The sequence below is a fragment of the Ambystoma mexicanum genome, chromosome 9, assembly GCF_040938575.1.
Source record: "Ambystoma mexicanum isolate Mex_15411 chromosome 9, UKY_AmexF1_1, whole genome shotgun sequence".
Taxonomy (NCBI): Eukaryota; Metazoa; Chordata; class Amphibia; order Caudata; family Ambystomatidae; genus Ambystoma; species Ambystoma mexicanum.
The window spans coordinates 124911018-124930723 of record NC_090931.1 but is presented as its reverse complement, the minus strand read 5'-3'; the positions used below and the strand labels follow the sequence as shown (position 1 = coordinate 124930723).

At 52.5% G+C, this 19706-nt stretch overlaps 1 long non-coding RNA gene across 1 annotated transcript in view; it reads right to left on the bottom strand.

Moving 5' to 3' along the window:
• Positions 1–19706, bottom strand: part of LOC138487724 (uncharacterized) — a 45900-nt gene that overhangs the window by 2000 nt on the left and 24194 nt on the right. Inside the window, exon 3 of the long non-coding RNA XR_011274530.1 lies at positions 297–404. This is a non-coding gene — a long non-coding RNA (uncharacterized lncRNA). The remainder of the gene's footprint in view (positions 1–296; positions 405–19706) is intronic.

The following is a 19706-nucleotide window of genomic DNA, read 5'->3' as shown; positions in this document are numbered from 1 at the left end:
CGTTATTAGCACCCTCCCCATTCCCATGGGGATTGACATTTTCAATGGGGACTTACCGGTCCTGCAAAGGTCGGACTAGACCGGTAAGTCCCCATTGAACCAGGGCGGACACGGTACCGGTAATGGCGCTAGTCATGGTGCTAATAGCGCCATGACTAGCACCAACCTCGGAATGAGGCCCAATGCCTTAATTATTGTTGGGGCACCCTGTAGTAATACAGGGCGTTTTTAATTTTTGCCCCATAATGCAGTAGTCCTCTCGACGAGGTAAACAGTATACCACGTTGCAATCTCACCTGTGGGTGTAAATAATTGTATCTGAGGCGGCGCAGCAGTCGCGTATGGTCAGCAGCAGTTCGATCCCCCAGACTGTGTAGCCAATCAGATTGTATGCAGAAATATCTCTGGCCATGGAAAAAGAAAGAGGACTGCCTTAACTGCCGTGATATAGTGATTAGGACGTGAACAGAAGTCAAAGTAAGGAACTAAATGTAATAACAAATTAAAGCATATATGAGAGTGTGAAAACATATATGGTGAATTAAGAGACCAGAAAGACTAAAGTGAGCTGTAACTCTTAAATAGATTGAGAGAGACCAGTATGGGCAGAGTGCACAGGAGACAAAAGCTGCACAGCCCAGACTTGGGACAAGCGAGTTTATGATAACGCCACTATGGATTAAGGGTATTAAATAATAGATAAAAAAGGAAATAAGGTTTAGAGACTATTAAAAACATAGTGACTCACTGTTCTGGCAGGGCATAGCTGCTAGAAAGAACATGTTAAAGCCAAAGTAGCTAACAGGAGACACATGCATTTGAAGTTGCACTGCTACTATATGCACTCCAGGCGATGTTTTGGGTGATGTAAATCAAGAAATGCCTAAACAACCTTTAATTAACACCACTGTGTCTCTAATGATGTTGTCTATTGTTTTGGTAGGGATAATAAGGTGTGGTAATAGGTGCTGTCACCGACAAGGACACATGGTAATTAAAACTGGACCCTCAAGCTCATCTCCCCTTTGGTTGACCCCTGACCATTGTCCTTTGTTCACTTTATTAGAAATCCAGCAACACGAATTGGGGCAGTTACTGAACCATGTTGTCTGTATTGAGTGAAATAAAATGTTTTATAGCCCTTAAAGTTGTAGTTCTAGATTTAGATGGTTAAACAGTGCAAAGGAATAGCTGGCTCAGCCATATATGAGGGACAATAGATAGAATTCCTTGTGTAAGGGAAAAACAGGTGAATTGGGTATGAGAGTAGGGGGTTAGCAAGGATAGAATTAGGTTAGTTGCTCTGTATGGCTAAAGGGGGAAGGGGGTCTGTTGACAATTGGCAGCCCCTGAGGGAGGGTGGAGGGATCAGTGATGTGGTAGAGCCATACAGGCACCACATGATATGCAGTTTTGACATTTGGGTAAATGACGATGTTGTGAGGGGAAGTCTTGTTTGTTATCGACGATTGCCCCGGACATTGAATACCTGAATCACATCATACAAGCTCCAGAGTTTATTTTTTTTCTTTCAATTGTAGCTGACATTTGGTAGGTTAATCTCCATCTATGGACTGTGGGTAATGCTTGCACTCGAAGGCTTTCTGATGCGGCATACAATGTAGGACTGCTGAGACAGCGCTTTAAGAGGCACTGGTTGAAGGCCACCAAGTCTCCATCTTCGGATACGGCTGGTCCATACCGGTTCTCACAATGGAACCTTCTTCCCCATCAGAGGTGTGGAGGGAGGCAGTGATATGATATATGTCATTTATAACGAACCTGTACACAAGTGTTTCTAGGCGCAACAAGACAAGCGAGGGAAGACAGGGGGAGGACAAGACAAATTATCTTACTAGGCCTTGTGTCATTCAGATTGTGCAAGTGCGACAATGCAAAGAACAGGTGGAAGGAAGGGGGGAGTGCCTGGGAGGGGGAAGTGGGAAGAGCAATCAAGGCAGCATTGCTCTGAGTAAGTGCAGCCAGAGCAGCGAGGCTCTGGGTAAGTGCAGGAAGGCAGGGGAATGTAGAGGTTATAGTTACAGCCCCTAAGGGCACGGTTGGTCTGAGGTAGTGCAGGGGAGACTGATCATCGAGGAGCCTGATACCCAGTGAGACTCTGAGTGTAGCCCATCAACCAGTCGGCGCAACAGACAGGTAGGTCAACAGGGGAGGGAGAGAGAGACAGTAGAGGAGAAAAGGAAGGTCTTGAGCTGCTTCCGGAACTTCAGGTCGCATGGCTCAAGTTTGAGAGGGGCAGGGAGGCCATTCCAGAGGAAGGCCCCTTCAGAGAAGAGAGATCTACCCCCACTCTCTCTGGAGAATCGTTTGACCCTCAGAGAGTTGGAGGTAGCTGAGCGAAGGGCTTGAGAAGGAAGGTATTTTGGAAGAGAGGAGTTGAATGTAGTATGGGCCCCAGCCCCAGAAAGCCTTGTGGATGATGCCGAGGGTATTGTACTTGATCCTTGCAGCCACCAGGAGCCAGTGGAGAGATTTCAGGGCTGGAGAGATACGGTCCCTGGGCTTTGTTAGGGAGATTTCTCACACAAGTGCTAAATTCCCTCTACCTTAGAGCCCTCCAGCTCTTTTGCGATATTTTGGGACTTTGAACTTTTCATTTTCAATGTGTTTTACTTTTGTGTTAGTTGGATATGGAGTTTTAAAACAACTCCATAGGCATCATCTTTTTCTGTGTCACACAGCACCTTCAGTGCAGTGGCACAGGACTGTCTTTCAGACTTCCCAAGGTTTAAATACCTTCTCTGGGACTGACTACTCTCTCGCAGAGCATGTAAAGTTAAATTGACTTTACTAGTCTCTTTACATTTACAGACCCAGCACACACTATCTTCCTATAGAGTGCTGGAAGGGTTGCCTAGCATCCCCTGAGTCAAAACACTAATGTAACAGTCAAATGCTACCCTTTCCTACTTTAAATGGCTGGTGGCAGTGGTTTAGATTAAACTACCATGATTTTTCCCGACCGCGAACAATGGTAGCTAAAAATCGGGTCAGCCATGTTTTCCAATATGGCGCCCCAGACCTATCTGTAAAAACAAACTCCAGTCAACTTTTTCCGCCATTTCGTTTAGGAAGGGTCCTTCTTGTGTTTGTCTCTGCGCGCCAGACCAGGTTTGGTCCCTTTGTTCATTGACCTTTGGCGGGCTTCAGTGCTGAAGCCCTCCTCTGGCGCCGGAGTGTCTGTGATGGACAGGATGTGAGGGAGGTGCCCGAAACTCCCTGTGCTTAGTCTCCTATGAGACCTGAATGCACTCTGGTGTGATTGGCTGGCTGGCTGTCCGCAAAGGCCAGCCACCCTGCTGTGTGAGTGACAGCCAGGCTGGAATGAATGGGGGAAAACTGTTTAAAAGCAGGTCTCTGGGACTTGGAAAGCAGTGTCGACCACTGGAATGAAAGAACCAAAGATGAGCTGAAGGAAGAGGTCTGCTGCAACTCCTGGACGACCGGTGAAGCCCTGCTGCAGGTCCGAATTGCTTGAAACTTCATTGACAGAGAAGCCCTTCAAGGTTAACTTCTTCCCTTGACTTTGGTGGGAACAACTAACTCACAAGCCACCTGGACACCGTCCCCATCCTGGTCGAATTTTCTTCAGAGTGCTGTTGAAAACCGGATAGCCAGGGGGAAGGAAACCAGCTTGTGGACTTTAAGGCACTCACACCTTAAACCAACGTTTTGCCAAGCTTGTGGCCTCATCCTTGGGCAGTGCAGGAACCTCCCAACGTCCTCCTTCTTGTCCCCACGACTGAAGCTCAGGAACAGCGACACCTGCTCGAACTGCCAGCAACACCTGCCTCAGCTGCAGCTCTTCTTCACTTTAAAGGTACTGTGCGAAACGCGGTCCGGAAATCTTTTCGGACACTGTGAAAGTTTGTGAAACATTCCCGACTTCGAAGGCTTGTCCTTCCCTAAACATTTGTCTAACTTTTTGCTTTCCAAATTCTTCTAAACTCCGTGGCAAAGACTTAACCGTTTACTACCAGAACTGTGCTCTCCTATAAAAAGACTCTGAACCATTGAATTTGGCCCATGCTTATGAACTGAATTGCTGGTTGTAGTTCACTGAAACCCTTTGCCCTGCCTATGAAAGTATTTGTGCTACTGATTCTTATAACCTTGTCTTTTTACCCCTGTTAAAAGTATCTGAAGTGCCCTTTTTCTCCCACTTCAGGGGAGCTGAACTTGTTCAGTAACTTATTGGTTGTGTATTTGTGGTGTATTAAGTATATGCTATTGAGCTGCTCTTGCTAGTATAATGTTTTCAAACTGACTGTGTAAATAAATGTATATTATTTTACCAAGAAACCGTGAGTAAAGTGTTTGTTTGAATCACTGTATTTGTTGGTCCTATGTGTAACTTGTTCTACTGCTCACTCAACTCTTGAGATAAGTCTGGCTGCTCAGCCACTGCTACCACATAACTGTGTAGTACAGGCTTGTACCAAAGGTGAAATTGTACTGACACTTGTAGTCTTAATTGCATGTAGTGTTCCCCAAGGGTACTGCGTGTGATTCTGCCTAACCGGCTTGATGCTAAGGATACGTCTTGCCGTCCTGTTCTGGATTAGTTGCAAAGGGCGGAGAGTAGAGGCAGGATGATTGAGAAAGAGGCTGTTGATATAGTCCAGCATAGAGAGAACCAGGGTTCTGGAGAGAGTGAGCTACTGGGGGGAATTGAGAAAAGGAAGAATACCTCTGAGGAGGTGCAGCTGGTTTAAGGTCTGTGATGTGAGAGTGGAGTTCGGACAGAGTGAAAGAAGGAAAGCGGGAGCAGGGGTCCCAATGAGAAGAATCTCTCTCTTACTGGCATTAATGCAGAGATCGTTGGAGGTGCACCAATCCTAAATCATGGATAGACAGTCAGGAATGAGCGAGAGAGGAGAGGAGGCTGAGGGAAACCTGAAAGAGAGCCGAGTATCATTCGCTTAACACAGAAAGTTAAACAAAAAAGGTAGGGATCAGAAGGGCCAAAGGGGCCACATAGACATTGAAAAGCCAGGGTGAGAGGGTGGAGCCCTGGGGAACAGCACATGTGGAGAGAGAGGCGTTGGAGTGAAATGACCCACGTTAGACCTGGGAGGGTTGGTCCAGGAGGAAGGAGGTCAACCACTCCAGGGCCTGATCCATGATGCCCAGGTTCTCACGGAGTCGATTTATCAGGATGGCGTTATTGACCGTGTCAGAAGCAGAGGAAAGGTCAAGGAGGATGAGCATAGAAGGGAGGTTGAAGTCAAGATTAGAGAGCAGATCTTCACGGGTGTTCAGGAGAGCAGTTTCCATGCCTCTGGCTGATCTGAAGCCAGACTGATGGTCATGGAGACAACCAACCGATTCAGAGTGGAGAATAAACTGGGAGATGGATAGCTTTTCCAGGAGTTTGCCCAGGAAAGGAGTGATAGAGATTGGGCGATAGTTTGCTGGACAGGTAGGATTGGCAGAAGGATTTTTAAGGCGGGAGTGCACAAGGGAGTGCTTGAGGAGAAACAGGGAAAAATCGAGTGGCGAAGGAGTGATTGTAGAAATCAGCCAAGGTTGGAGCAAGGGTGTCAATGGTTCTGGAGGAGCAGAGGAGCACCTGTTTGGATGATACTTTCATAGATCGGACTTATATAGAAACATCATCAGGTGTTGTCAGAGAGAAAGAGGAGAAAGGAGGAGGAGAGGGATAGGCGGCCAGAGGGGGCCTCGAGAGGTAGAGGTAGAGGACAAGGAGAGTGAGGACAGGATGTTCTGAGTTTTAGTGGTGACGTGAGAAGCCACAGCCTTACACAGGGCCTGGGAGGGAACAGATGAGGTGGAGACTGCAGAAGGATTGGCCAGCTCCTTGCATATTTTAAAGAGTTTGTCTGTGTTGTTAGAGGCTGCAGAGACACATGCTTGGATGTGGACTATCTTCTTGTACAGGACAGAGAGTATGTATTGTCTTTGGAGCAGGCCAGTTTGTCATAAGATGTGCCTAAAGCCCACCACTTCCTCTCAGCCATCCTGCACTTGCGTTTCAAGGTGGCGAGGTCGGGGTCATACCAAGAGTTGCACTTGGAGGTAGGCTTCAGATGGATTCTCATGACAGGGGCAAGGATGTCCAGTGTGTTGGAGATAGAAACATGCAGGTTAGAGAGGGCTGTGTCAGAGTGTGGCTCGATCCGCCTCACCTGACGAGGTGGGCCCTGGATGTCGTCAGATCGAGGCTGTTGAATCAGAAGAAGAGCATCAGTGACTATTTGTACAGAACTGGAAATAGAGGAAAGACTCAAACGGAGTACAAACATACCTATTGTTGTGTTAAGGGACAGGAAAGGTTAAGGGGAAGTGAACTGTTCAGGATGGGGTCAGACCACAGGTGTAATATAAAGACAATTGAGGCGAAGGGCGGGTTGGGCATGAAGGATGCTGTCTGTTTGTTGACTCACAATTCTAATAAACAAGATTCAATTGTGCATTCTTTACGAGGTTTCTTAGTCATTTTTTTCTTACTTCAATAGGAGCAAAGATAGGCAATGGAACACAGTCATGCTGATTAACCTTCAGCTATGTGGTAGGGTTTGTTGCAATATGAACTCTCACCCATAAGGGCAGTTGGACTCAACAACTGCAGAGTGGCCTGAGCTGTGTGGAAAATGGGACATGGGAGCAAACCAATTGTTTTCATAAGGACAACTATTAGAATTGGGTTTTGAGCCAGAAAGATATTGCCTAGTTTTGACATAAGTATCACCTGGAGAAAGTTAATAACCAAAAATGAAGCAGGTCACCTGCATGTAAATGCAACACCTAGAAATGACAAAGGTTACCCAGGAGTATATGTTCAACAAAGATCCTGCAGCTATAGGGTTGCCTGTAAGATAAGTCTCATGGAAGAAAACCTCTGGCTGTTTTTTACTCCACACACTTCTTTTCTCAATTATACGATAACATTTTTCTTCACAAGTGGCCTGAGTTGCGGCTCGTCACGCTTAGTTTCCCACCTTCATTGTAATGCAGAGAAGATGAAGCAAATGGCAGAGATGACTGGACTTAAAGGGATCGTCATGAATTGGATGAAACTATTCCTGGCCGACCATCAGGAACCACTCCTCCTAAACATTACACATGGCTTTAGGAGAGCATCTGGCTATGGCCACCCTCTGCCCTGTTGCAATGTAGAACTGCTCCCATCGGCTTGCATCATTTAGAACCTTCAGTTTGCCTTCCATATTTACACAGACTATAACCAGATGGTGATGCAGATTCCTGAGCAAAGGGGAGAGGGGAGAATCTCGGACTGCTATGAAGATGTGGCTGAGTAGGCTAGTCTGGATGAGGCTGGGTAGGCTAGTCTGGATGAGGCTGGGTAGGCTAGTCTGGATGAGGCTGGGTAGGCTAGTCTTGATGTGGCGGAGTAGGCTAGTCTGGATGAGGCTGGGTAGGCTAGTCTTGATGTGGCGGAGTAGGCTAGTCTGGATGAGGCTGGGTAGGCTAGTCTTGATGTGGCGGAGTAGGCTAGTCTGGATGAGGCTGGGTAGGCTAGTCTTGATGTGGCGGAGTAGGCTAGTCTGGATGAGGCTGGGTAGGCTAGTCTTGATGTGGCTGAGTAGGCTAGTCTGGATGAGGCTGGGTAGGCTAGTCTTGATGTGGCGGAGTAGGCTAGTCTGGATGAGGCTGGGTAGGCTAGTCTTGATGTGGCGGAGTAGGCTAGTCTGGATGAGGCTGGGTAGGCTAGTCTTGATGTGGCGGAGTAGGCTAGTCTGGATGAGGCTGGGTAGGCTAGTCTTGATGTGGCGGAGTAGGCTAGTCTGGATGAGGCTGGGTAGGCTAGTCTTGATGTGGCGGAGTAGGCTAGTCTGGATGAGGCTGGGTAGGCTAGTCTTGATGTGGCGGAGTAGGCTTGTCTGGATGAGGCTGGGTAGGCTAGTCTTGATGTGGCGGAGTAGGCTAGTCTGGATGAGGCTGGGTAGGCTAGTCTTGATGTGGCGGAGTAGGCTAGTCTGGATGAGGCTGGGTAGGCTAGTCTTGATGTGGCGGAGTAGGCTAGTCTGGATGAGGCTGGGTAGGCTAGTCTTGATGTGGCGGAGTAGGCTAGTCTGGATGAGGCTGGGTAGGCTAGTCTTGATGTGGCGGAGTAGGCTAGTCTGGATGAGGCTGGGTAGGCTAGTCTTGATGTGGCGGAGTAGGCTAGTCTGGATGAGGCTGGGTAGGCTAGTCTTGATGTGGCCGAGTAGGCTAGTCTGGATGAGGCTGGGTAGGCTAGTCTTGATGTGGCAGAGTAGGCTTGTCTGGATGAGGCTGGGTAGGCTAGTCTTGATGTGGCGGAGTAGGCTAGTCTGGATGAGGCTGGGTAGGCTAGTCTTGATGTGGCGGAGTAGGCTAGTCTGGATGAGGCTGGGTAGGCTAGTCTTGATGTGGCGGAGTAGGCTAGTCTGGATGAGGCTGGGTAGGCTAGTCTTGATGTGGCGGAGTAGGCTAGTCTGGATGAGGCTGGGTAGGCTAGTCTTGATGTGGCGGAGTAGGCTAGTCTGGATGAGGCTGGGTAGGCTAGTCTTGATGTGGCGGAGTAGGCTAGTCTGGATGAGGCTGGGTAGGCTAGTCTTGATGTGGCGGAGTAGGCTAGTCTGGATGAGGCTGGGTAGGCTAGTCTTGATGTGGCGGAGTAGGCTAGTCTGGATGAGGCTGGGTAGGCTAGTCTTGATGTGGCGGAGTAGGCTAGTCTGGATGAGGCTGGGTAGGCTAGTCTTGATGTGGCTGAGTAGGCTAGTCTGGATGAGGCTGGGTAGGCTAGTCTTGATGTGGCGGAGTAGGCTAGTCTGGATGAGGCTGGGTAGGCTAGTCTTGATGTGGCGGAGTAGGCTAGTCTGGATGAGGCTGGGTAGGCTAGTCTTGATGTGGCGGAGTAGGCTAGTCTGGATGAGGCTGGGTAGGCTAGTCTTGATGTGGCGGAGTAGGCTAGTCTGGATGAGGCTGGGTAGGCTAGTCTTGATGTGGCGGAGTAGGCTAGTCTGGATGAGGCTGGGTAGGCTAGTCTTGATGTGGCCCAGTAGGCTAGTCTGGATGAGGCTGGGTAGGCTAGTCTTGATGTGGCGGAGTAGGCTAGTCTGGATGAGGCTGGGTAGGCTAGTCTTGATGTGGCGGAGTAGGCTTGTCTGGATGAGGCTGGGTAGGCTAGTCTGGATGAGGCTGGGTAGGCTAGTCTTGATGTGGCTGAGTAGGCTAGTCTGGATGAGGCTGGGTAGGCTAGTCTGGATGAGGCTGGGTAGGCTAGTCTTGATGTGGCCCAGTAGGCTAGTCTGGATGAGGCTGGGTAGGCTAGTCTTGATGTGGCGGAGTAGGCTAGTCTGGATGAGGCTGGGTAGGCTAGTCTTGATGTGGCGGAGTAGGCTAGTCTGGATGAGGCTGGGTAGGCTAGTCTGGATGAGGCTGGGTAGGCTAGTCTTGATGTGGCTGAGTAGGCTAGTCTGGATGAGGCTGGGTAGGCTAGTCTTGATGTGGCGGAGTAGGCTAGTCTGGATGAGGCTGGGTAGGCTAGTCTTGATGTGGCGGAGTAGGCTTGTCTGGATGAGGCTGGGTAGGCTAGTGTTGATATGGCAGAGTAGGCTAGTCTGGATGAGGCTGTGTAGGCTAGTCTTGATGTGGCCGAGTAGGCTAGTCTGGATGAGGCTGGGTATGCTACTCTTGATGTGGCGGAGTAGGCTAGTCTGGATGAGGCTGGGTAGGCTAGTCTTGATGTGGCGGAGTGGGCTAGTCTGGATGAGGCTGGGTAGGCTAGTCTTGATGTGGCGGAGTAGGCTAGTCTGGATGAGGCTGGGTAGGCTAGTCTGGATGAGGCTGGGTAGGCTAGTCTTGATGTGGCTGAGTAGGCTAGTCTGGATGAGGCTGGGTAGGCTAGTCTTGATGTGGCGGAGTAGGCTAGTCTGGATGAGGCTGGGTAGGCTAGTCTTGATGTGGCGGAGTAGGCTAGTCTGGATGAGGCTGGGTAGGCTAGTGATGATGTGGCAGAGTAGGCTAGTCTGGATGAGGCTGGGTAGGCTAGTCTGGATGAGGCTGGGTAGGCTAGTCTTGATGTGGCGGAGTAGGCTAGTCTGGATGAGGCGGGGTAGGCTAGTCTTGATGTGGCGGAGTAGGCTAGTCTGGATGAGGCTGGGTAGGCTAGTCTGGATGAGGCTGGGTAGGCTAGTCTTGATGTGGCGGAGTAGGCTAGTCTGGATGAGGCGGGGTAGGCTAGTCTTGATGTGGCGGAGTAGGCTAGTCTGGATGAGGCTGGGTAGGCTAGTCTGGATGAGGCTGGGTAGGCTAATCTTGATGTGGCGGAGTAGGCTAGTCTGGATGAGGCTGGGTAGGCTAGTCTTGATGTGGCGGAGTAGGCTAGTCTGGATGAGGCTGGGTAGGCTAGTCTTGATGTGGCGGAGTAGGCTAGTCTGGATGAGGCTGGGTAGGCTAGTCTTGATGTGGCTGAGTAGGCTAGTCTGGATGAGGCTAGGTAGGCTAGTCTTGATGTGGCGGAGTAGACTAGTCTGGATGAGGCTGGGTAGGCTAGTCTTGATGTGGCGGAGTAGGCTAGTCTGGATGAGGCTGGGTAGGCTAGTCTTGATGTGGCTGAGTAGGCTAGTCTGGATGAGGCTGGGTAGGCTAGTCTTGATGTGGCGGAGTAGGCTAGTCTGGATGAGGCTGGGTAGGCTAGTCTTGATGTGGCGGAGTAGGCTAGTCTGGATGAGGCTGGGTAGGCTAGTCTTGATGTGGCGGAGTAGGCTAGTCTGGATGAGGCTGGGTAGGCTAGTCTTGATGTGGCGGAGTAGGCTAGTCTGGATGAGGCTGGGTAGGCTAGTCTTGATGTGGCTGAGTAGGCTAGTCTGGATGAGGCTGGGTAGGCTAGTCTTGATGTGGCGGAGTAGGCTAGTCTGGATGAGGCTGGGTAGGCTAGTCTTGATGTGGCGGAGTAGGCTAGTCTGGATGAGGCTGGGTAGGCTAGTCTTGATGTGGCGGAGTAGGCTAGTCTGGATGAGGCTGGGTAGGCTAGTCTGGATGAGGCTGGGTAGGCTAGTCTTGATGTGGCTGAGTAGGCTAGTCTGGATGAGGCTGGGTAGGCTAGTCTTGATGTGGCGGAGTAGGCTAGTCTGGATGAGGCTGGGTAGGCTAGTCTTGATGTGGCGGAGTAGGCTAGTCTGGATGAGGCTGGGTAGGCTAGTGTTGATGTGGCAGAGTAGGCTAGTCTGGATGAGGCTGGGTAGGCTAGTCTTGATGTGGAGGAGTAGGCTAGTCTGGATGAGGCTGGGTAGGCTAGTCTTGATGTGGCGGAGTAGGCTAGTCTGGATGAGGCTGGGTAGGCTAGTCTTGATGTGGCGGAGTAGGCTAGTCTGGATGAGGCTGGGTAGGCTAGTCTTGATGTGGCTGAGTAGGCTAGTCTGGATGAGGCTGGGTAGGCTAGTCTTGATGTGGCGGAGTAGGCTAGTCTGGATGAGGCTGGGTAGGCTAGTCTTGATGTGGCTGAGTAGGCTAGTCTGGATGAGGCTGGGTAGGCTAGTCTTGATGTGGCGGAGTAGGCTAGTCTGGATGAGGCTGGGTAGGCTAGTCTTGATGTGGCGGAGTAGGCTAGTCTGGATGAGGCTGGGTAGGCTAGTCTTGATGTGGCGGAGTAGGCTAGTCTGGATGAGGCTGGGTAGGCTAGTCTGGATGAGGCTGGGTAGGCTAGTCTTGATGTGGCTGAGTAGGCTAGTCTGGATGAGGCTGGGTAGGCTAGTCTTGATGTGGCGGAGTAGGCTAGTCTGGATGAGGCTGGGTAGGCTAGTCTTGATGTGGCGGAGTAGGCTAGTGTGGATGAGGCTGGGTAGGCTAGTGTTGATGTGGCAGAGTAGGCTAGTCTGGATGAGGCTGGGTAGGCTAGTCTTGATGTGGCCGAGTAGGCTAGTCTGGATGAGGCTGGGTAGGCTAGTCTTGATGTGGCGGAGTAGGCTAGTCTGGATGAGGCTGGGTAGGCTAGTCTTGATGTGTCGGAGTAGGCTAGTCTGGATGAGGCTGGGTAGGCTAGTCTTGATGTGGCGGAGTAGGCTAGTCTGGATGAGGCTGGGTAGGCTAGTCTGGATGAGGCTGGGTAGGCTAGTCTTGATGTGGCTGAGTAGGCTAGTCTGGATGACGCTGGGTAGGCTAGTCTTGATGTGGCGGAGTAGGCTAGTCTGGATGAGGCTGGGTAGGCTAGTCTTGATGTGGCGGAGTAGGCTAGTCTGGATGAGGCTGGGTAGGCTAGTGCTGATGTGGCAGAGTAGGCTAGTCTGGATGAGGCTGGGTAGGCTAGTCTGGATGAGGCTGGGTAGGCTAGTCTTGATGTGGCGGAGTAGGCTAGTCTGGATGAGGCGGGGTAGGCTAGTCTTGATGTGGCGGAGTAGGCTAGTCTGGATGAGGCGGGGTAGGCTAGTCTTGATGTGGCGGAGTAGGCTAGTCTGGATGAGGCTGGGTAGGCTAGTCTGGATGAGGCTGGGTAGGCTAGTCTTGATGTGGCGGAGTAGGCTAGTCTGGATGAGGCTGGGTAGGCTAGTCTTGATGTGGCGGAGTAGGCTAGTCTGGATGAGGCTGGGTAGGCTAGTCTTGATGTGGCGGAGTAGGCTAGTCTGGATGAGGCTGGGTAGGCTAGTCTTGATGTGGCTGAGTAGGCTAGTCTGGATGAGGCTGGGTAGGCTAGTCTTGATGTGGCGGAGTAGACTAGTCTGGATGAGGCTGGGTAGGCTAGTCTTGATGTGGCGGAGTAGGCTAGTCTGGATGAGGCTGGGTAGGCTAGTCTTGATGTGGCTGAGTAGGCTAGTCTGGATGAGGCTGGGTAGGCTAGTCTTGATGTGGCGGAGTAGGCTAGTCTGGATGAGGCTGGGTAGGCTAGTCTTGATGTGGCGGAGTAGGCTAGTCTGGATGAGGCTGGGTAGGCTAGTCTTGATGTGGCGGAGTAGGCTAGTCTGGATGAGGCTGGGTAGGCTAGTCTTGATGTGGCGGAGTAGGCTAGTCTGGATGAGGCTGGGTAGGCTAGTCTTGATGTGGCTGAGTAGGCTAGTCTGGATGAGGCTGGGTAGGCTAGTCTTGATGTGGCGGAGTAGGCTAGTCTGGATGAGGCTGGGTAGGCTAGTCTTGATGTGGCGGAGTAGGCTAGTCTGGATGAGGCTGGGTAGGCTAGTCTTGATGTGGCGGAGTAGGCTAGTCTGGATGAGGCTGGGTAGGCTAGTCTGGATGAGGCTGGGTAGGCTAGTCTTGATGTGGCTGAGTAGGCTAGTCTGGATGAGGCTGGGTAGGCTAGTCTTGATGTGGCGGAGTAGGCTAGTCTGGATGAGGCTGGGTAGGCTAGTCTTGATGTGGCGGAGTAGGCTAGTCTGGATGAGGCTGGGTAGGCTAGTGTTGATGTGGCAGAGTAGGCTAGTCTGGATGAGGCTGGGTAGGCTAGTCTTGATGTGGCCGAGTAGGCTAGTCTGGATGATGCTGGGTATGCTACTCTTGATGTGGCGGAGTAGGCTAGTCTGGATGAGGCTGGGTAGGCTAGTCTTGATGTGGCGGAGTAGGCTAGTCTGGATGAGGCTGGGTAGGCTAGTCTTGATGTGGCAGAGTAGGCTAGTCTGGATGAGGCTGGGTAGGCTAGTCTGGATGAGGCTGGGTAGGCTAGTCTTGATGTGGCTGAGTAGGCTAGTCTGGATGAGGCTGGGTAGGCTAGTCTGGATGAGGCTGGGTAGGCTAGTCTTGATGTGGCTGAGTAGGCTAGTCTGGATGACGCTGGGTAGGCTAGTCTTGATGTGGCGGAGTAGGCTAGTCTGGATGAGGCTGGGTAGGCTAGTCTTGATGTGGCGGAGTAGGCTAGTCTGGATGAGGCTGGGTAGGCTAGTGCTGATGTGGCAGAGTAGGCTAGTCTGGATGAGGCTGGGTAGGCTAGTCTGGATGAGGCTGGGTAGACTAGTCTGGATGTGGCGGAGTAGGCTAGTCTGGATGAGGCGGGGTAGGCTAGTCTTGATGTGGCAGAGTAGGCTAGTCTGGATGAGGCGGGGTAGGCTAGTCTGGATGTGGCGGAGTAGGCTAGTCTGAATGAGGCTGGGTAGGCTAGTCTGGATGAGGCTGGGTAGGCTAGTCTTGATGTGGCGGAGTAGGCTAGTCTGGATGAGGCTGGGTAGGCTAGTCTTGATGTGGCGGAGTAGGCTAGTCTGGATGAGGCTGGGTAGGCTAGTCTTGATGTGGCGGAGTAGGCTAGTCTGGATGAGGCTGGGTAGGCTAGTCTTGATGTGGCTGAGTAGGCTAGTCTGGATGAGGCTGGGTAGGCTAGTCTTGATGTGGCGGAGTAGACTAGTCTGGATGAGGCTGGGTAGGCTAGTCTTGATGTGGCGGAGTAGGCTAGTCTGGATGAGGCTGGGTAGGCTAGTCTTGATGTGGCTGAGTAGGCTAGTCTGGATGAGGCTGGGTTGGCTAGTCTTGATGTGGCGGAGTAGGCTAGTCTGGATGAGGCTGGGTAGGCTAGTCTTGATGTGGCGGAGTAGGCTAGTCTGGATGAGGCTGGGTAGGCTAGTCTTGATGTGGCGGAGTAGGCTAGTCTGGATGAGGCTGGGTAGGCTAGTCTTGATGTGGCTGAGTAGGCTAGTCTGGATGAGGCTGGGTAGGCTAGTCTTGATGTGGCGGAGTAGGCTAGTCTGGATGAGGCTGGGTAGGCTAGTCTTGATGTGGCGGAGTAGGCTAGTCTGGATGAGGCTGGGTAGGCTAGTCTTGATGTGGCGGAGTAGGCTAGTCTGGATGAGGCTGGGTAGGCTAGTCTGGATGAGGCTGGGTAGGCTAGTCTGGATGTGGCTGAGTAGGCTAGTCTGGATGAGGCTGGGTAGGCTAGTCTTGATGTGGCGGAGTAGGCTAGTCTGGATGAGGCTGGGTAGGCTAGTCTTGATGTGGCGGAGTAGGCTAGTCTGGATGAGGCTGGGTAGGCTAGTGTTGATGTGGCAGAGTAGGCTAGTCTGGATGAGGCTGGGTAGGCTAGTCTTGATGTGGCCGAGTAGGCTAGTCTGGATGAGGCTGGGTAGGCTAGTCTTGATGTGGCGGAGTAGGCTAGTCTGGATGAGGCTGGGTAGGCTAGTCTTGATGTGGCGGAGTAGGCTAGTCTGGATGAGGCTGGGTAGGCTAGTCTTGATGTGGCAGAGTAGGCTAGTCTGGATGAGGCTGGGTAGGCTAGTCTGGATGAGGCTGGGTAGGCTAGTCTTGATGTGGCTGAGTAGGCTAGTCTGGATGAGGCTGGGTAGGCTAGTCTTGATGTGGCGGAGTAGGCTAGTCTGGATGAGGCTGGGTAGGCTAGTGTTGATGTGGCAGAGTAGGCTAGTCTGGATGAGGCTGGGTAGGCTAGTCTGGATGAGGCTGGGTAGGCTAGTCTTGATGTGGCGGAGTAGGCTAGTCTGGATGAGGCGGGGTAGGCTAGTCTTGATGTGGCGGAGTAGGCTAGTCTGGATGAGGCGGGGTAGGCTAGTCTTGATGTGGCGGAGTAGGCTAGTCTGGATGAGGCTGGGTAGGCTAGTCTGGATGAGGCTGGGTAGGCTAGTCTTGATGTGGCGGAGTAGGCTAGTCTGGATGAGGCTGGGTAGGCTAGTCTCGATGTGGCGGAGTAGGCTAGTCTGGATGAGGCTGGGTAGGCTAGTCTCGATGTGGCGGAGTAGGCTAGTCTGGATGAGGCTGGGTAGGCTAGTCTTGATGCGGCTGAGTAGGCTAGTCTGGATGAGGCTGGGTAGGCTAGTCTTGATGCGGCGGAGTAGACTAGTCTGGATGAGGCTGGGTAGGCTAGTCTTGATGTGGCTGAGTAGGCTAGTCTGGATGAGGCTGGGTAGGCTAGTCTTGATGTGGCGGAGTAGGCTAGTCTGGATGAGGCTGGGTAGGCTAGTCTTGATGTGGCGGAGTAGGCTAGTCTGGATGAGGCTGGGTAGGCTAGTCTTGATGTGGCGGAGTAGGCTAGTCTGGATGAGGCTGGGTAGGCTAGTCTTGATGTGGCGGAGTAGGCTAGTCTGGATGAGGCTGGGTAGGCTAGTCTTGATGTGGCTGAGTAGGCTAGTCTGGATGAGGCTGGGTAGGCTAGTCTTGATGTGGCGGAGTAGGCTAGTCTGGATGAGGCTGGGTAGGCTAGTCTTGATGTGGCGGAGTAGGCTAGTCTGGATGAGGCTGGGTAGGCTAGACTTGATGTGGCGGAGTAGGCTAGTCTGGATGAGGCTGGGTAGGCTAGTCTTGATGTGGCGGAGTAGGCTAGTCTGGATGAGGCTGGGTAGGCTAGTCTTGATGTGGCTGAGTAGGCTAGTCTGGATGAGGCTGGGTTGGCTAGTCTTGATGTGGCGGAGTAGGCTAGTCTGGATGAGGCTGGGTAGGCTAGTCTTGATGTGGCGGAGTAGGCTAGTCTGGATGAGGCTGGGTAGGCTAGTCTTGATGTGGCGGAGTAGGCTAGTCTGGATGAGGCTGGGTAGGCTAGTCTTGATGTGGCGGAGTAGGCTAGTCTGGATGAGGCTGGGTAGGCTAGTCTTGATGTGGCGGAGTAGGCTAGTCTGGATGAGGCTGGGTAGGCTAGTCTTGATGTGGCGGAGTAGGCTAGTCTGGATGAGGCTGGGTAGGCTAGTCTTGATGTGGCGGAGTAGGCTGGTCTGGATGAGGCTGGGTAGGCTAGTCTTGATGTGGCGGAGTAGGCTGGTCTGGATGAGGCTGGGTAGGCTAGTCTTGATGTGGCGGAGTAAGCTAGTCTGGATGAGGCTGGGTAGGCTAGTCTTGATGTGGCGGAGTAGGCTAGTCTGGATGAGGCTGGGTAGGCTAGTCTTGATGTGGCGGAGTAGGCTAGTCTGGATGAGGCTGGGTAGGCTAGTCTTGATGTGGCGGAGTAGGCTAGTCTAGATGAGGCTGGGTAGGCTAGTCTTGATGTGGCGGAGTAGGCTAGTCTGGATGAGGCTGGGTAGGCTAGTCTTGATGTGGCTGAGTAGGCTAGTCTGGATGATGCTGGGTAGGCTAGTCTTGATGTGGCGGAGTAGGCTAGTCTGGATGAGGCTGGGTAGGCTAGTCTTGATGTGGCGGAGTAGGCCTGTCTGGATGAGGCTGGGTAGGCTAGTCTTGATGTGGCGGAGTAGGCTAGTCTGGATGAGGCTGGTTAGGCTAGTCTTGATGTGGCGGAGTAGGCTAGTCTGGATGAGGCTGGGTAGGCTTGTCTTGATGTGGCGGAGTAGGCTAGTCTGGATGAGGCTGGGTAGGCTAGTCTGGATGTGGCGGAGTAGGCTAGTCTGGATGAGGCTGGGTAGGCTAGTCTGGATGAGGCTGGGTAGGCTAGTCTGGATAAGGCTGGGTAGGCTAGTCTGGATGAGGCTGGGTAGGCTAGTCTGGATGAGGCTGGGTAGGCTAGTCTGGATGAGGCTGGGTAGGCTAGTCTTGATGTGGCGGAGTAGGCTAGTCTGGATGAGGCTGGGTAGGCTAGTCTTGATGTGGCGGAGTAGGCTAGTCTGGATGAGGCTGGGTAGGCTAGTCTTGATGTGGCGGAGTAGGCTAGTCTGTATGAGGCTGGGTAGGCTTGTCTTGATGTGGCGGAGTAGGCTAGTCTGGATGAGGCTGGGTAGGCTAGTCTGGATGTGGCGGAGTAGGCTAGTCTGGATGAGGCTGGGTAAGCTAGTCTGGATGAGACTGGGTAGGCTAGTCTGGATGAGGCTGGGTAGGCTAGTCTTGATGTGGCGGAGTAGGCTAGTCTGGATGAGGCTGGGTAGGCTAGTCTTGATGTGGCCGAGTAGGCTAGTCTGGATGAGGCTGGGTAGGCTAGTCTGGATGAGGCCGGGTAGGCTAGTCTTGATGTGGCCGAGTAGGCTAGTCTGGATGAGGCTGGGTAGGCTAGTCTGGATGAGGCCGGGTAGGCTAGTCTTGATGAGGCTGGGTAGGCTAGTCTGGATGAGGCTGGGTAGGCTAGTCTGGATGTGGCTGAGTAGGCTAGTCTGGATGAGGCTGGATAGGCTAGTCTGGATGAGGCTGGGTATGCTAGTCTGGATGAGGCTGGGTAGGCTAGTCTGGATGAGGCTGGGTAGGCTAGTCTTGATGTGGCTGAGTAGGCTAGTCTTGATGTGGCAGAGTAGGCTAGTCTGGATGAGGCTGGGTAGGCTAGTCTTGATGTGGCCGAGTAGGCTAGTCTGGATGAGGCTGGGTAGGCTAGTCTGGATGAGGCCGGGTAGGCTAATCTTGATGAGGCTGGGTAGGCTAGTCTGGATGAGGCTGGGTAGGCTAGTCTTGATGTGGCTGAGTAGGCTAGTCTTGATGTGGCGGAGTAGGCTAGTCTGGATGAGGCTGGGTAGGCTAGTCTGGATGAGGCTGGGTAGGCTAGTCTGGATGAGGCTGGGTAGGCTAGTCTGGATGAGGCTGGGTAGGCTAGTCTGGATGAGGCTGGGTAGGCTAGTCTGGATGAGGCTGGGTAGGCTAGTCTGGATGAGGCTGGGTAGGCTAGTCTTGATGTGGCGGAGTAGGCTAGTCTGGATGAGGCTGGGTAGGCTAGTCTTGATGTGGCGGAGTAGGCTAGTCTGGATGAGGCTGGGTAGGCTAGTCTGGATGTGGCGGAGTAGGCTAGTCTGGATGAGGCTGGGTAGGCTAATCTTGATGTGGCGGAGTAGGCTAGTCTGGATGAGGCTGGGTAGGCTAGTCTGGATGTGGCGGAGTAGGCTAGTCTGGATGAGGCTGGGTAGGCTAGTCTTGATGTGGCAGAGTAGGCTAGTCTGGATGAGGCTGGGTAGGCTAGTCTTGATGTGGCGGAGTAGGCTAGTCTGGATGAGGCTGGGTAGGCTAGTCTTGATGTGGCGGAGTAGGCTAGTCTGGATGAGGCTGGGTAGGCTAGTCTTGATGTGGCGGAGTAGGCTAGTCTGGATGAGGCTGGGTAGGCTAGTCTTGATGTGGCGGAGTAGGCTAGTCTGGATGAGGCTGGGTAGGCTAGTCTTGATGTGGCTGAGTAGGCTAGTCTGGATGAGGCTGGGTAGGCTAGTCTTGATGTGGCGGAGTAGGCTAGTCTGGATGAGGCTGGGTAGGCTAGTCTTGATGTGGCGGAGTAGGCTAGTCTGGATGAGGCTGGGTAGGCTAGTCTTGATGTGGCGGAGTAGGCTAGTCTGGATGAGGCTGGGTAGGCTAGTCTGGATGAGGCTGGGTAGGCTAGTCTTGATGTGGCTGAGTAGGCTAGTCTGGATGAGGCTGGGTAGGCTAGTCTTGATGTGGCGGAGTAGGCTAGTCTGGATGAGGCTGGGTAGGCTAGTCTTGATGTGGCGGAGTAGGCTAGTCTGGATGAGGCTGGGTAGGCTAGTGTTGATGTGGCAGAGTAGGCTAGTCTGGATGAGGCTGGGTAGGCTAGTCTTGATGTGGCCGAGTAGGCTAGTCTGGATGAGGCTGGGTATGCTACTCTTGATGTGGCGGAGTAGGCTAGTCTGGATGAGGCTGGGTAGGCTAGTCTTGATGTGGCGGAGTAGGCTAGTCTGGATGAGGCTGGGTAGGCTAGTCTTGATGTGGCAGAGTAGGCTAGTCTGGATGAGGCTGGGTAGGCTAGTCTGGATGAGGCTGGGTAGGCTAGTCTTGATGTGGCTGAGTAGGCTAGTCTGGATGAGGCTGGGTAGGCTAGTCTGGATGAGGCTGGGTAGGCTAGTCTTGATGTGGCTGAGTAGGCTAGTCTGGATGACGCTGGGTAGGCTAGTCTTGATGTGGCGGAGTAGGCTAGTCTGGATGAGGCTGGGTAGGCTAGTCTTGATGTGGCG